A 13,930-nucleotide genomic window follows, 5' to 3' on the forward strand; every position below is an offset into this window, starting at 1 on the left:
AGGCAGAGGCTTTAACTCACTGAGCCACCCAGGTGCCCCAGAACAAATACGTCTTATTATTTACTAGGTAATACTTTTCACAGAACTTCCAAGAATAAGACTGAATATTCCTACACAAATTTTAATGTGGGAAAACATACACAAAGGTCCCAAAGCACACCCAGTCAGTTTGTGACATTTCTTCCTTCAAAGCACAAAACCTCCATATTTCTGACAATCTATAAATCTTTTTAGCATAACACCCTTCAGTTTGGCTGTTACTCTGTCAGGTTGAATGCTAAAATGGTAGGTTTTTTTTTTTTAAACCACTAGAAATCAGATATAATTCAGTAACTGATACCTACTGGCTGGAAAAAGTGTTAATAATTAAAAAAAGAAAGTAATCAAATCCCTGTATGCCAGTCACCTAAAATATCACCTACTCTAACACCCAGGATGTAGGAGCACAAAGCAGGGCTGGGATGGAGAGAGACAAGGAGGAGTGACAGGGTCCACATACATGTGGAGTTAGACTGAAATAGCCTGGGCAGAATAATTACTCAGGATCCCGTCAATCTGATATTTGTTATGTATTTGTTCAACTTTTATTTAGGGAGGTAAGGATGAGTACTGTGAGAAGTGATTTCTCTGTTTCCACTGGAGGGATTGTCAAATGCTGTGAAAGTGAAACTTGAAAATTTGAAATTTCAAATTCACAATCTTTTTTTTTTATTATTTTTATTAACATATAATATATTATTTGCCCCAGGGGTACCAGTCTATGAATCATCAGGGTACACACTTCACAGCACTCACCATAGCCCATACCCTTCCCAATGTCCATTACCTAACCACCCTATCCCTACCCTCCCACCCCGCAGCAACCCTCAGTTTGTTTTGTGAGATTAAGAGTCTCTTATGGTTTGTCTCCCTCCTGATGCCATCTTGTTTCATTTTTTCAACTCATAATCTTTATGGAGAAATCAGAGGTAACAGCTATTTTCTTTTCTCTTTTGGTGGCAAAGATGGATTTGCTTGGTTTGGATCTCCCTTCAGAAAAATCTGCTGTAGAAAGCATAGCTGCCTGACTTTCCAGGACATCTTCTCTTCCTCCAAAGCAGCCATGCCATCGCCATGCTTCCCCTAGGCTGCTGCCAGCAATGCTGAACAGTGGCGGTTTCTAGATAGAGCCAGGTCATTTCTGTCCAACATTGAAACCCCCCCAACCCAGGAAAGTTTTTCTGAGGACTCCCCCTGATCCTAGCCTAGATTTTTTTTTCTAGCCTAGATTTTTAACTGTACTTCAATCTGAAGCTTTTCCTATCCAATCCCTCTCTCTATCAAAGTGTCAAGTCTGTAGCTAGAAAAAGGATCAGAAATCATTTGAATTCACATAGAATGGAAAAATACTCATTTATAGTTTTGTCCCAAGGTTATACAAACTATTCCATTCCTTTCCACAATATACTCAAAAGAGATACGTGCTTTCTGAATGTTTTACAGAACATGACATTGAATATTTTGTTGGTAACATCATAGTGATCAGGCAGACTCAGCATGAAGTAGTTAGTACTCTGGAAGGCTTGGTAAAATGCACTGAAAGAGTGGGGATTAAGCCCTGTGAAAATTGAGAGATTCAGAGATCTTCTATTTCATTAAAAATATTAGAGTCTCCATGATCAAGGACATGCCGGGTTATTCCTTCTAAATTAAAAGATAAATTGCCACTCGTCTCCCCTATTACAGACAAGGAAGCATAGCATCTGCTGGAACTCTTCAGATTCTAGAGTCAAAACATTCCAAGTCCAGCAATACTGCTTCAACCTACATACTGTGTGACACGGAAGGCTGCCAGCCCTGAGTGAGGTCCAGAGTAGAGAAGGTGCTGCAGAAAGTCCAGATTGACTTTTGGGCCACGATATCTAGTGATGGAGGTGTTAGTGATAGAAAAAAATTCTGCGTGGAATTTATGGTAAGTCCAAGTCAAAGAGTCACAGTGTAGGCTTCTGAGATTCTGGAACAAGGCAATGCCATCCACCGTGGATCATGATGTACTTTTCAAAAACAGTTCCTGGAATGTTACTGGCCCATTATAAGACAGATTTATGCTTGACCACTGATCCCCCACCAAGTATCTGGATTCTATTAGCACCATTAATTCATGAAGATGAACAGGCCCAGCAGCAATCATCAGAATGGAAATGTTACATCTGGAATGGAGGTAGGAGAGGACCAGAGAGCACAAGTAAGCTGCATGATCAGATACCCAGCCACCCCTCAAGGTACACAAGCAACCATCCCTGTTTACTCCTTATGAAGCAGGGGGGGAGGGGTGTCCAAATGGCACTAAAACCCCTATCTACAAACACATCCACATTGCAGGTTAGGGCTTTAACACAGGAATTTGGGAGGGGACACAACTTAGTCCATAGCAAGTGATGAAGAAGAATAATGGGAAAACCAGTTGATCCACTTGGGTGCATCTCAGCACCTAAGTATAACTGAAAAGAACACATGAAGCAAACTCTAGCTTGGAAAGTCAGGGATGTCTAACTTTTCAAGCAAATAACTGACTTTAAAGTACAGATAATATAAAAATGTTAGTGTTTGATGAAGTATGATTTTATCCACAACACCTAATGGGATCATTTATGTACTCCTTTATCTAATTCTAACATATTTACATTAGCATTTTGAGTTAAGTTTGTAGGAAATGTCTCATTTATTTACTTTCTCTTAAGTTCATTGAGTTCAGTAAAGGTCAATGGAAGGCCCTCAACTGGTCTGTTGCTGGGGAATTAGAACTCAATTATTTATAATATTCATTCTTTTTTCCAGGGTAAGGCAAAAGCTATATTTCTTTATGGTAATGGCCGTGGTAAAAACAACAAACAAACAAATTTTAAAAAATCAGTTTACAGATCTTCTTTGACATTTTGTCCTTATAGTTGTTTCCTTGTGTCCATCCCTAAGCAGATGACCCCAGATGTCCCTCAGGTGTCACACACTAAACATACACAACTGAAAATCAGGCTCTGATCCTGAATGCAAGATTTACCACAAAGGGTGATGCCAGTAATATAATGTGGTCAATTAAGATGTATTATAAAGCCAGAAAAAAAATCAATCCAATTATAGGTCTCCTACAGATCTTCAACACTCACCTGACGCACAAGGACATATTCTACTTGCTAGAGATTGGGCAGTATTGATTTTTTTTTTCTTCTAAAATGTATATTGATTTAGATACTTTTCACAGCATAAAGAATTAATGTGTGGGTTGGGTATGTCTTATCTCTAAGATACTCAAATTCTTAAAGCCACAACTGTTAGCAATATAGATATTGCAAATATGATATGTTTGTCATACCATATGATGATGGGGAAACGCAAGGATATTCAAGTGTAATACATTACAAAAGTTCAATTACCTATAGAAGAATTAATAAGTATTACAGTCTATGCAAAGTATGCAAGGTTTAAATCCATTAAAATTGCAATTTCAAGAGGAAGAAATCTATTTTACATTAAAAGTATCAATTTCTAAACCCGTACCATTGTGAATGTTAAGCAAATCACCAAAAATTTTGAACTTACAGTGAAGAGGAACATTATGTAGCAAATATGAGTTGTCCACAAATTAAAGTTGGCAAGAGATGTTAAGTTCAGTGATGGTCAGATAAGAGTTCTCATCCAGTAGGTCTGCTGGGAAGTCAGAGCTCAATTATTTTGGTGTTACCTCTACTCCAGAGAGTCATGTAAAACACCAAGAGTCTCCAATAGTACATTAGAGGGTAATCCCTCTGGTTTTCTCTCATACTGGTTATCATGGAGATGCCCGTCTGTCATAGCCAGCAGGATTTCTTGAAATTCTTAGGATCCATTGTTCCAGTAAAAAGTGAAACATGGAGGTGGATGTTGGGTGGTTTCTGCCTTGAATGGGATGGTAAATAATAAAGAAATGAGAATTCTCCTATTATCACACTAGTGAATGGTTGGGGGGAGCACACAGACATGTGGAAAGGGTAGAAAGATATACGTCCTTGCTTTCCATCTTTCAAAGTGGGAATAAAGGATTTAAAAAATAAAATGGGAGAAACACTCTGAAATGGTTGGGAAACTGGAGTGTGCTAGCACTAGCCAGTGGCATATTCTCCTGGGAAGGAAATCTCTATGTGTAGCTAGACACAGTCACATTTATTGTGATGTGGGAATATAAGTTCTAGAAAAAGGAAGAAAAACTTTTTTTTTTCCTATTAAAAAATTTTTTGGAAATGTGTCTCATTCTCAAGCCCTGTATGAACTATAAGGAATTCAGATGTTTTGTGTGCCTTGGTTGAAGAACTACAGAGAAACTGAGAAATATAGTGTACGCAAAGGCCTGGGATCAGGACAAAGCAGTCACCATGTGTGAGGACTTTCTGACCAAGGGCAAGTGGCCCCTGCAAGATGGTTTTAATGGCTGAATCAAAGAAAACTTGCCTCAGCAAAGTTGTTCATTGTATATTTGAGTATAGAGTATAAATTTGTTGTCCTGTTAAAAATAAGACCAAATTCTCTAATGCCGCCATGACTTTGAGTGATCAGGATAAGGCCAAATAATAAATAGATTGTTTATAGTGCCTCCTCATTTCTTGGCCACCCACCCATTACTACAGAGAATGATTTGGCCCCTCTGTTGTAATTCATACTAATCTAGAGCTTTTCCAATAATAGGTTCAGATGTTACTCATTCCAACTGGATTTGCATCTACTAGTGAATACCTCAGATGTGGAAGACCTTCCAAGCCAGAGAAATGAAAGTTTAACTTATAAGAAAAACTGTGAGCACTTAGTTAACAATAATACTAAACACGACTAATATTTATAGAGCATTTACTATGCACCATGAACTGACTTAAAATTTGCATGGGTTTTTGTTTTTGTTGTTTGTTTGTTTTGGTTTTGGTTTTGGATAGGTTTGTAAGTATATGTCAATAAGGTAGGAATAAGATACTTTGAATGGAAGGTCATCTCATGATACTCAACTTGTATCATTTGGTGGTGATGAACTAAAACACAGTCTCTGCTGCTTTAGGTAGCTATATTTGTGCTAAGAGTTTGTGAACAGAAGCAGTTAGTTGTTATGTGCAATATTCTTCAGCCATCTCGCTACCTAAATGACAAAGAATGGATGTGATGAAAACCTTTGTCAAGTAGAACTTCAAGTATGCTCTCCAAGTCATTCAACCTTTTGTGAGAAACAAAAGTTACTGGACAATTCTACTGGTATTGGATGATTCTGTTAAGGCAATAGTGAGAATGTTCACTTATGAAATTCTATAGAGGAAATAAAGAAATTATCTGTGAATCTTATGGGAATCATGAAGGAGGACAGAGAGGGGTCTAACCTGAATCACTACAAATAGGCAGAGGTGAAGGTAAGTCTCTTTTTCAGCGGGGGGGGGGGGACATGAGAAAGAGAAAAGGATTTTTATGCTTAGATTAACCATTTCTTGAAACAAAATGGTGAGGGAATTTGGAAAATATAATGATGAAAGGAGGGCATCTGGGTTGCTCATTCGGTTAAGTATCTGCCTTTTGCCTCAGGACATGATCCCAGGGGATCAAGCCCCACATCAGGTCCCCCGCTCCATGAGGAGCCTGCTTCTCCTTCTCCCTCTGCAGTTCCCCCTGCTTGTGCTCTCTCTCTCTAATAAACAAATAAAATATCTTAAAAAATAGTGATAGGATTTCTTAACAATCATTGTTTCCTAGAAACACATTACTCAGATAAAGATTAGCACAATTACTTCCTTTTTCATACTGATGAAATAAAGCTATGAAAAATATATTTATATAATGAAGCATGCTTGTGGCAATTTCCCCAAAGTTCTTGAAATCTTGATTAACCTATTTTGCCAGTAGGACATTCTATCAGTAATAAGATTTATGTACAGAGAATCCTTATAGTCACAAAGAATTTGTTAATGTTAAGACTAAACTAAAGGTATAGTAAAAGTGTATAATATAATATAGAACAAGATTTCTTTAGAAAAACATTTGTTCAGATCCTCTGCTTATTTTTTAATTAGATTTTTAAAAATTTGTTTCTGGGGTTTTTGTGAGGTTTTTTTGGTGTTGAGTGTATGAGTTCCTTATATATTTTGGATATTAACCCCCTATTGGATATATCATTTGCAAATATCTCTCCCACTCAGTAGTGTGACTTTTTGTTTTGTTGATGGTTTCCTTCACTATACAAAAGCTTTTTATATTGATGTAGCCCCAACAGTTTATTTTTGCTTTTGCATCCCTTGCTTTAGAAGACTTATCTAGAGAGATATTGCTGGAATGCCTGGGTGGCTCAGTGGGTTAAAGCCTCTGCCTTCGGCTCAGGTCATGATCCCAGGGTCCTGGGATCAAGCCCCACATCAAGCTCTCTGCTCAGCGGAGAACCTGCTTCCGAACCTGCTCTCTCTGCCTGCCTCTCTGCCTCCTTGTGATCTCTGTCAAATAAACAAATATAATCTTAAAAAAAAAAATAAAAAAAAAGGAAAGATATTGCAATGGTCAATACCAGAGAAACCACTGCCTGTGTTTTTTCTTAGGATTTTTAAGGTTTCAGGTCTCGTATTTAGGTTTTTAATCCATTTCAAGTTTATTTTTATGTATGGTGTCATAAAGTGGTCCAGTTTCATTATTTTGCTTATAGCTCTCCAGTTTTCCTAGCACCATTTATTGAAGATAGTATCTCTACACCATTGTATATTCTTGCCTCCTTTGTTATAGATTAATTGACCACACAAGCATGGGTTTATTTGGGGGAATTCTATCCTATTCCATTGATCTATGTGTCTATTTTGTGCTAGCACCATACTGTTTTGTTTTGTTTTGTTTTAAGATTTTATTTATTTGACATAGAGAGAGAGAGAGATCACAAGTAGGCAGAGAGACAAGCAGAGAGAGAGGGGGAAGCAGGCTCCCCACCGAGCAGAGAGCGGGAATGGGGCTCGATCCTAGGACCCTGAGATCACAACCTGAGCTGAAGGCAGAGGCCCAACCCACTGAGCCACTCAGGTGCCCCCACCATACTGTTTTGATTACTATGGATTTGTAGTATATCTTGAAATCTGGAATTATGACACCTCCAGTTTTGTTCTTCTTCCTCAAGACCGCTATGGCTATTTGGGGTCTTTTGTGGTCCCATACAAATTTTAGTATTACTTGTTTTAGTTCTGTGAAAAAAAATGTTGGTATTTTGATAGGGATTGCACTGATTCTGTAGATTGCTTTGGGCAGTATGAACATTTTAACAATATTAATTCTTCTAATCCATGAGCATGGAGTATCTTTCCATCTGTTTGTGTTGTCTTCAATTTCTTACATCAGTGTTTTATAATTTCCATAGTATAGGTCTTTCAACTACTTGGTTAAGTTTAATCCTAGGTGTTTTATTCTTTTTGGTGCAGTTGTAAATGGAATTATTTTCTTAATTTCTCCTTCTGCCACTTTGTTATTAGGGTGTCAGTGTGCTACTGATTTCTAGGTATTAATAGTGTACCCTATAACTTTACTGAATTCGTTTATTATTTCTAGTAGTTTTTTGGTGGAGTCTTTAGGGTTTCTAATATATACTATCATGTCATTTGCAAATGGGGCCGTTTAACTTCCTCATTATTAATATGGATGCTTCTCATTTTTTCTTCCAAAGAAGACAAATAGATGGCCAACAGATACATAAAAAGATGCTCAACATCACTAATCATTAGGGAAGTGCAAATGAAAACCACAATGAGGTGTCTTATCTGTCAGAATGGCTAGAATCCAAAAAACAAAAAATAACATGTTCTGGCAAGGATGTGGGAAAAAAAGGAGCCCTTGTGCACTGTGGGTAGGAATATAAATTAGTTCACTGTGTAAACTGTACACTGCGGAAAATTATATGGAGTTTCCTAAAAAAAAAAAAAATAGAAATATATGATCCAACAATTCCACTATTGAATATTTACCAAAAGAAAATGAAAATGATAATTTGAAAAGATATGGTCACCTTTATGTTTATTGTAGCATTATTTACAACAGCCAAGATATGGCAGCAACTCAAGTGCCTATCTGTATATGAATGGATCGAGAATATGTGGCTTACTACAATGGAATATTACTCAGCCATAAAAAAGGAATGAGCTCTTGCCATTTGAAACTATGGATGGACCTAAAAAGGTATAATGCTAAGTAAAATAAGTCAGACTGAGAAAGACAAATGCCATATAATTTCATCATATGTGGAATCTAGAAAACAAAACAAATTAATAAATGAACAAATTATAAGCAGAATCAGACTTATAAATACAGAGAACAAACTGATGGTTGCCACAGGGAAGGCGGTGAAAGGATGGACAAAATGGGTAAAAAGGAGTGAGAGATATATATTGTCAGTTATAAAATGAATACATCATGGGAATAATACACATAGTATAGGAAATATAGTTAATGATGTTGTAACAGAGTTGCATAGTAACAGATGGCGCTACACTTGTGGTGAGCACAGAGTAACAAATAGAGATGTTGAATCACTTTGTACACTTGATATTAAGGTAACATTGTGTGTCAACTATCCTCAAAAAAATTAAAAGATAAAAGAACAGACATTTTAAATAATAGAGATAAATTTAAGAAAAGCAAATTCATTAAGTTAAAATAGAAATTTATAAAGAGAAATGTAGGAAAAGTTGAAATGCAAAAATAAAGGAAGAGAATGGGGGATGACAGAGTCAGCTGCTGTGATGGGTTTTCCTTTCGTTCCATACTCTTTCATATTAAGTAATTGCCATGAACCCATTAGCAGCCTCATTCCTAAAATATGCAAGAAAGAAAGAAAGAAAGAAAGAAAGAAAGAAAGAAAGAAAGAAAGAGAGAGATAGGGAAATTGAAAGGCATTAAATCTTAATATTATTTTAAAACTTAAAAAAATTTAAAACCATTTGCTTTATGGTATGGAACTTGGTCAGCTGACATAGTTCTCACATCTCAAATTTTAGAGCAGGCTTTCTTACAAATAATATTCTGGCCCTCTTCCTAATTATACAAACACCTGCCATTATACTGAGGCTAATTTGCATTTAGTAAAACAACTAAATCAGTTTGGCTTCCCTACTGTATTCATAAAATTTTTCAAAATCAGCACAAATATTTAATTACTGACAGTAAGCTCAATACCCTATATCTTAGTGATGATCCACAAGAATGAATTCATTGCTAAAGACAGTACAATGAGTGGGGAGATCTCGTGTCCCACTGCAGCACTTCTTATCTTCTCGCCTGTCCAATCTTTTCTAAGTAAAATATTTCAACTCAAAACTGGCATTTGTTTTTCCCATATTTTTTTCTTTTCTTTAAAATTACAGATACCTATTCAGCCTATATTAGCAACTTATTTTTTTCTCTGTTAACATGGAGTTAGATACATTTCGGTTTGAATGAGCCCTGTAAACTTGGGCAAATCATAGAACCTCTCCAAGATTCTGTTTCCTTGTGTGTAAAAATTAGGTAGACTATTAACTATCACTCACATATGGTTATTGCAAAGATGAGTAAAGTAATATAAAATGTGATAATGAGTGATCATTTATAGAAGATTCAGCAATGTCATTTCTCTTGACCCATCCTTTCCTCCCCCATTCCTCTCTTTTTGATAAGATGCCTTAAGTTTTAAGAGTCACTCTTATAAAGAATGTTCAAATTGTGTCTCTTCCAAATTGTCAGGAAGCCTAATGGTTGAGACTACTTAATTTTTTTCTGCATTTAGGGTTAATAATCAATCAGTGTCATTATTATCACACTCTCTATCATAGCTGCCAGCATCAATGTCAAAACCACCACCACCACCATTCCTTGAGAGCCTACCACTAGAGACTTGGAGGATTCTTACTTTATTTTTTTTATTTTTTATTTTTAGTTTTTGGAGAGAGACAGAGAGAGAGAGAGAGCACATGAGCAGGGTTGGGGAGGGGCAGAGGGAGAGGAAGAGAGACAACCTCAAGTAGGCTCCACACCCAGAGCCTAGCCCAATACAGGGCTCAATTTCATGACCCTGAGATCATGACCTGAGCCAAAATCAAGAGTCAGACACTTAACTGACTTAGCCACCCAGGTGCCCTGGATTCTTACTTTAAAGCCTTTATTTGTTTATTTTTTATTATTATTCTATTATTTTATTATTTTATTTATTATTTTATTTATTATTTTATTTATTATTATTTTATTTATTATTTTATTATTTTATTATTTGTTTATTATTAAATATAGTTTATTTTTCACCATATTTGTTGATCTCTCATCCTACTTACTAGTTTTTATATTTTTTGGAAAACCTTACTTGTATAAAGATCAGGGAGAACAGGGCGCCTGGGTGGCTCAGTGGGTTAAGCCGCTGCCTTCGGCTCAGGTCATGATCTCAGGGTCCTGGGATCAAGTCCCGCGTCGGGCTCTCTGCTCAGCAGGGAGCCTGCTTCCCTCTCTCTCTCTCTCTGCCTGCCTCTCTGTCTGCTTGTGATCTCTCTCTGTCAATAATAAATAAAAAAAAAAAAAAGATCAGGGAGAACAATTAAAGCAGGAAGTTGCTACAGTTTTTACCTACCTATGCTGATTCCCAAATGCTAAATATGGACTTCAGTCTTCCAGGTGTGGTCCCTTCTATACATTGAGTATAACATGGCTCTATGAAGACATAATGCACCTATACTGGCTGTTCCCATATCAGTAGGAGAATGGGGTGCACTGCAGTGCTCAACTCATCCTCAGGTATTGATATAACATCACCATGAATAATTTAGTGATTTTCTCTAATCTTTCCATTATGACACCATTAAAACTTTTACCCCTTTGGTTTTCTTTCATTCTTTATGTCTCAATTCAAATATCATCTTTCAAGAAGGCCTTCCCCGAATTCTCTCTCGAGACCTCCTCCAATTTATCTTTCCTTCATCACCCTCGTTATTTCCTACACAAAACTCATCACCATCTGTATTCATCTTGCTTGCTTATTGTTTGTTTATCTGATTATATTTTTTCTCCCAAATTAGAACATATGCTCCATGAGGGCAGGAATCTGTTGTCTTAATCCCCCCCACACACACACACCAAAAAAAGACAAATGGTAGAACCTGAGACAAGGAGTTCAGAGTAAGTAGTTTATGTGAAAAGTCATCTAAGAAAGTACCAAAAAAGGTCTGGGAGAAGTGAGATAGGGAAGCGAGAGAAGCTAATTATTCCATCTATTAATGAGCAAGTCACTGATTGGCCAACTGGGACTCATTCTTCTGGGGCCCTTTGGAGGAACTTAGTGTAGAAAGTGCAGTCAGTTCTGACATGCTGTGGCACATGCATTCCTTAAAAAAAGTAGTGTACTATATAAAAACATGCAATAAAACTGCAGGGCTTGTGGGAATAAAAATGAAATCAGGAGCACAATATTCAAAATCTTCAGTCACACATAAAAAAGATAGGATACTTAAACATGGTAGCACAGTGTCACACATGCTAAATGGTTAAGAAATACATCAAATCTGCAGTAACTACGGAACTTGGCTTTGAGGAGAGCCTGGTGTTTACTGATGGATGGGCATGCTGGAAGAGTTACAGTTTGTGAGCTACTGCAAAGTGGTAGAAGAACAATTATGTGAAATCTGATGGAAATTGTTACACAAGTTGTGTCTGGGTGTGGCTCAAAACATAGGTCACAGGGCGATGTTTCAGGTATGTGAATACGTGCCTTTTAAATTTAATTTTTATTTTTTGTATTGTTATATAGCTTTGGTCAGCTTCATGCTGTTTTGTCCATTCACCAAGATCAGGAATTATCACACTTTTTTTAAAGATCAGATGGTAAACATTTTCAGTATTGAGGGCTCTACAGACCCTACCACAGTCAGAGAAAGGAGGTTTAGGAAAAAACAATCTTGTCTGTAGTGCTCCAATAAAATCTTATTCATAAAAATAGGCAATGGGCCAGAGTTTTCCACTCCCTAATTTAATTTAATGTTTCTCATGGAAGATATCATGCATAAGAAAGTATAAAACTTGGGTTCTGCTCAAATCATTCCTTAATATATCGATTGTGTTGGAACAAATTCACATTTTCAGAACAAGCATGACAGCAGAATTGATTGTACCTCAGAATCTTCCCATTGAGGGGACTAGTCTTGATAACGTTCAATTCCCAGTTCTGCTGAGCTGTGCGTTGCATGGGATAAACAATTTCCTGAGTTCTGGAGAAAACCCAACATTTAGATTGAGAAGCAAAAATACGTTGAGTGGAAAATCTGTCAGCCTACATCAAAACTGTCGTCTACTGCCAGAGGCTAAGGTAACACAAGATGTGGCATCACCTACATCTAGTCCACTTGTTTATCTAATTCATGGCTGCACCTTCATTGTCCACAAAGTATTAGACACTCATGACAAATGACTTACCTTGCAAAGGGGTTCACTAAGTGAAGAGACCTATGAATGAAGATAACCCAGTTCATTCTTATTTGAAATCTTTACTCCTCTTAGTCAGACTTAGCAATATTCCCCAGGATGCTTCATTTCCATGGTTACAAGAATGCAGAGTTCTCACAGTTTCTTCCTACTCTCTTTTGTCTCCCTATATCTTACCAAGACTTCATTTATTCAGTATATCAATTTGGCATATACTACTTCTAACAACTCAACATATACTTGCAAGCACATAATCACATGACTATGCTTTTCTAGACCTCATGCTAATACGTTCTATATAAATTTTCTTAATCTAATAAATTTCCCTCCTTCTACCTGAAAGATTTCCTATCTAATCAATAGTAGTGAGCAATGCCTGACATGTAAGTCATAATATACCTTTCATAGTGAGAATAACAGATATTCCAAAAGAAATGTAGTTATTATTAGAATTTTGCTTAAAAATGTCATTTTTTTATGGATGTAAGTGTATCTCTTCAAAATTTAAATGCTGAAGCCATAATCCCCAGTGTGACTGTATTTGGAGATACGGCCTTTAAGAAAGTAATTTAGGTTAAATGAGGTTATAAGGATGGCCCTAATCAAACAGGGCTTGTGTCCTTAGAAGAAGATAAAGGAAGGGACACCAGAGAGCTCCCCCTCCCCACTTACACAAAAAGAAAAAGTCACATGAGGACACAGCAAGAACACATCTGAAAGTTAGAGGACAGATCTCACCAGAAATGAACCCTGCTGGCGTCTTGATCTTGGACATCTAGCGTCCAGAACTGTGAAAAGGTAGATTTCTGTATTTTTTTTTTAAGCCACTCTGTGGTATTTTATACGGCAGCCTGATCATAATAATACTGATGTATTTAGAATCAGAGGGGGGAAAAAGAACAGGTAAAGAAAGATTTCTAAAATAAGAAAACATTCTTGATATTAAAAGCTAAGCAGAAACAACTAGAACCCGCAGAAAAATAATTCAATAAACATTTATTAAGCCCTGAATCTAACAGACTTTGCTATTTTAATCAACAATTATTGTTTATCTCCACATTCCCCCCACCATTTTTGCTTTATTTCTTCATAACAAGTCTCCTACTAGGGAAACACAGAGTTAGAAAGGGTTAATATTGTGAAAAATTTCAAATACTTGTGTGTTGGCTTCATCCTGTGGCTTTCCACCAGGGACTATACAACAGGGAGATATTTAGTCTAAGGGATGTCAAGCTTAAAGAAGAAAGGGGGGAAAAAAGCAGCCTTGAGAATAAAGATGCTTTCTGTCCATAACAGGCTTTCTAAGTAGACAGAATCCCTTTATATTGTGCTTTTCAGGGTTTATAAGACCAATTTCTCTATCCTTGAGCTGAAGTTAATACTTTCAGAGAATCAGAAAGTAAACAACTTTGCAGAAAGTATAATTGTTGAGAGTGAGACCTTTGCCTACTCTAGGGATCTTTCATTAGGTATTCTCCACCAGACAGAA

This window comes from Lontra canadensis, unplaced genomic scaffold, assembly GCF_010015895.1.
Source record: "Lontra canadensis isolate GAN:19392208 unplaced genomic scaffold, GSC_riverotter_1.0 scaffold69, whole genome shotgun sequence".
NCBI classification, from domain to species: domain Eukaryota; kingdom Metazoa; phylum Chordata; class Mammalia; order Carnivora; family Mustelidae; genus Lontra; species Lontra canadensis.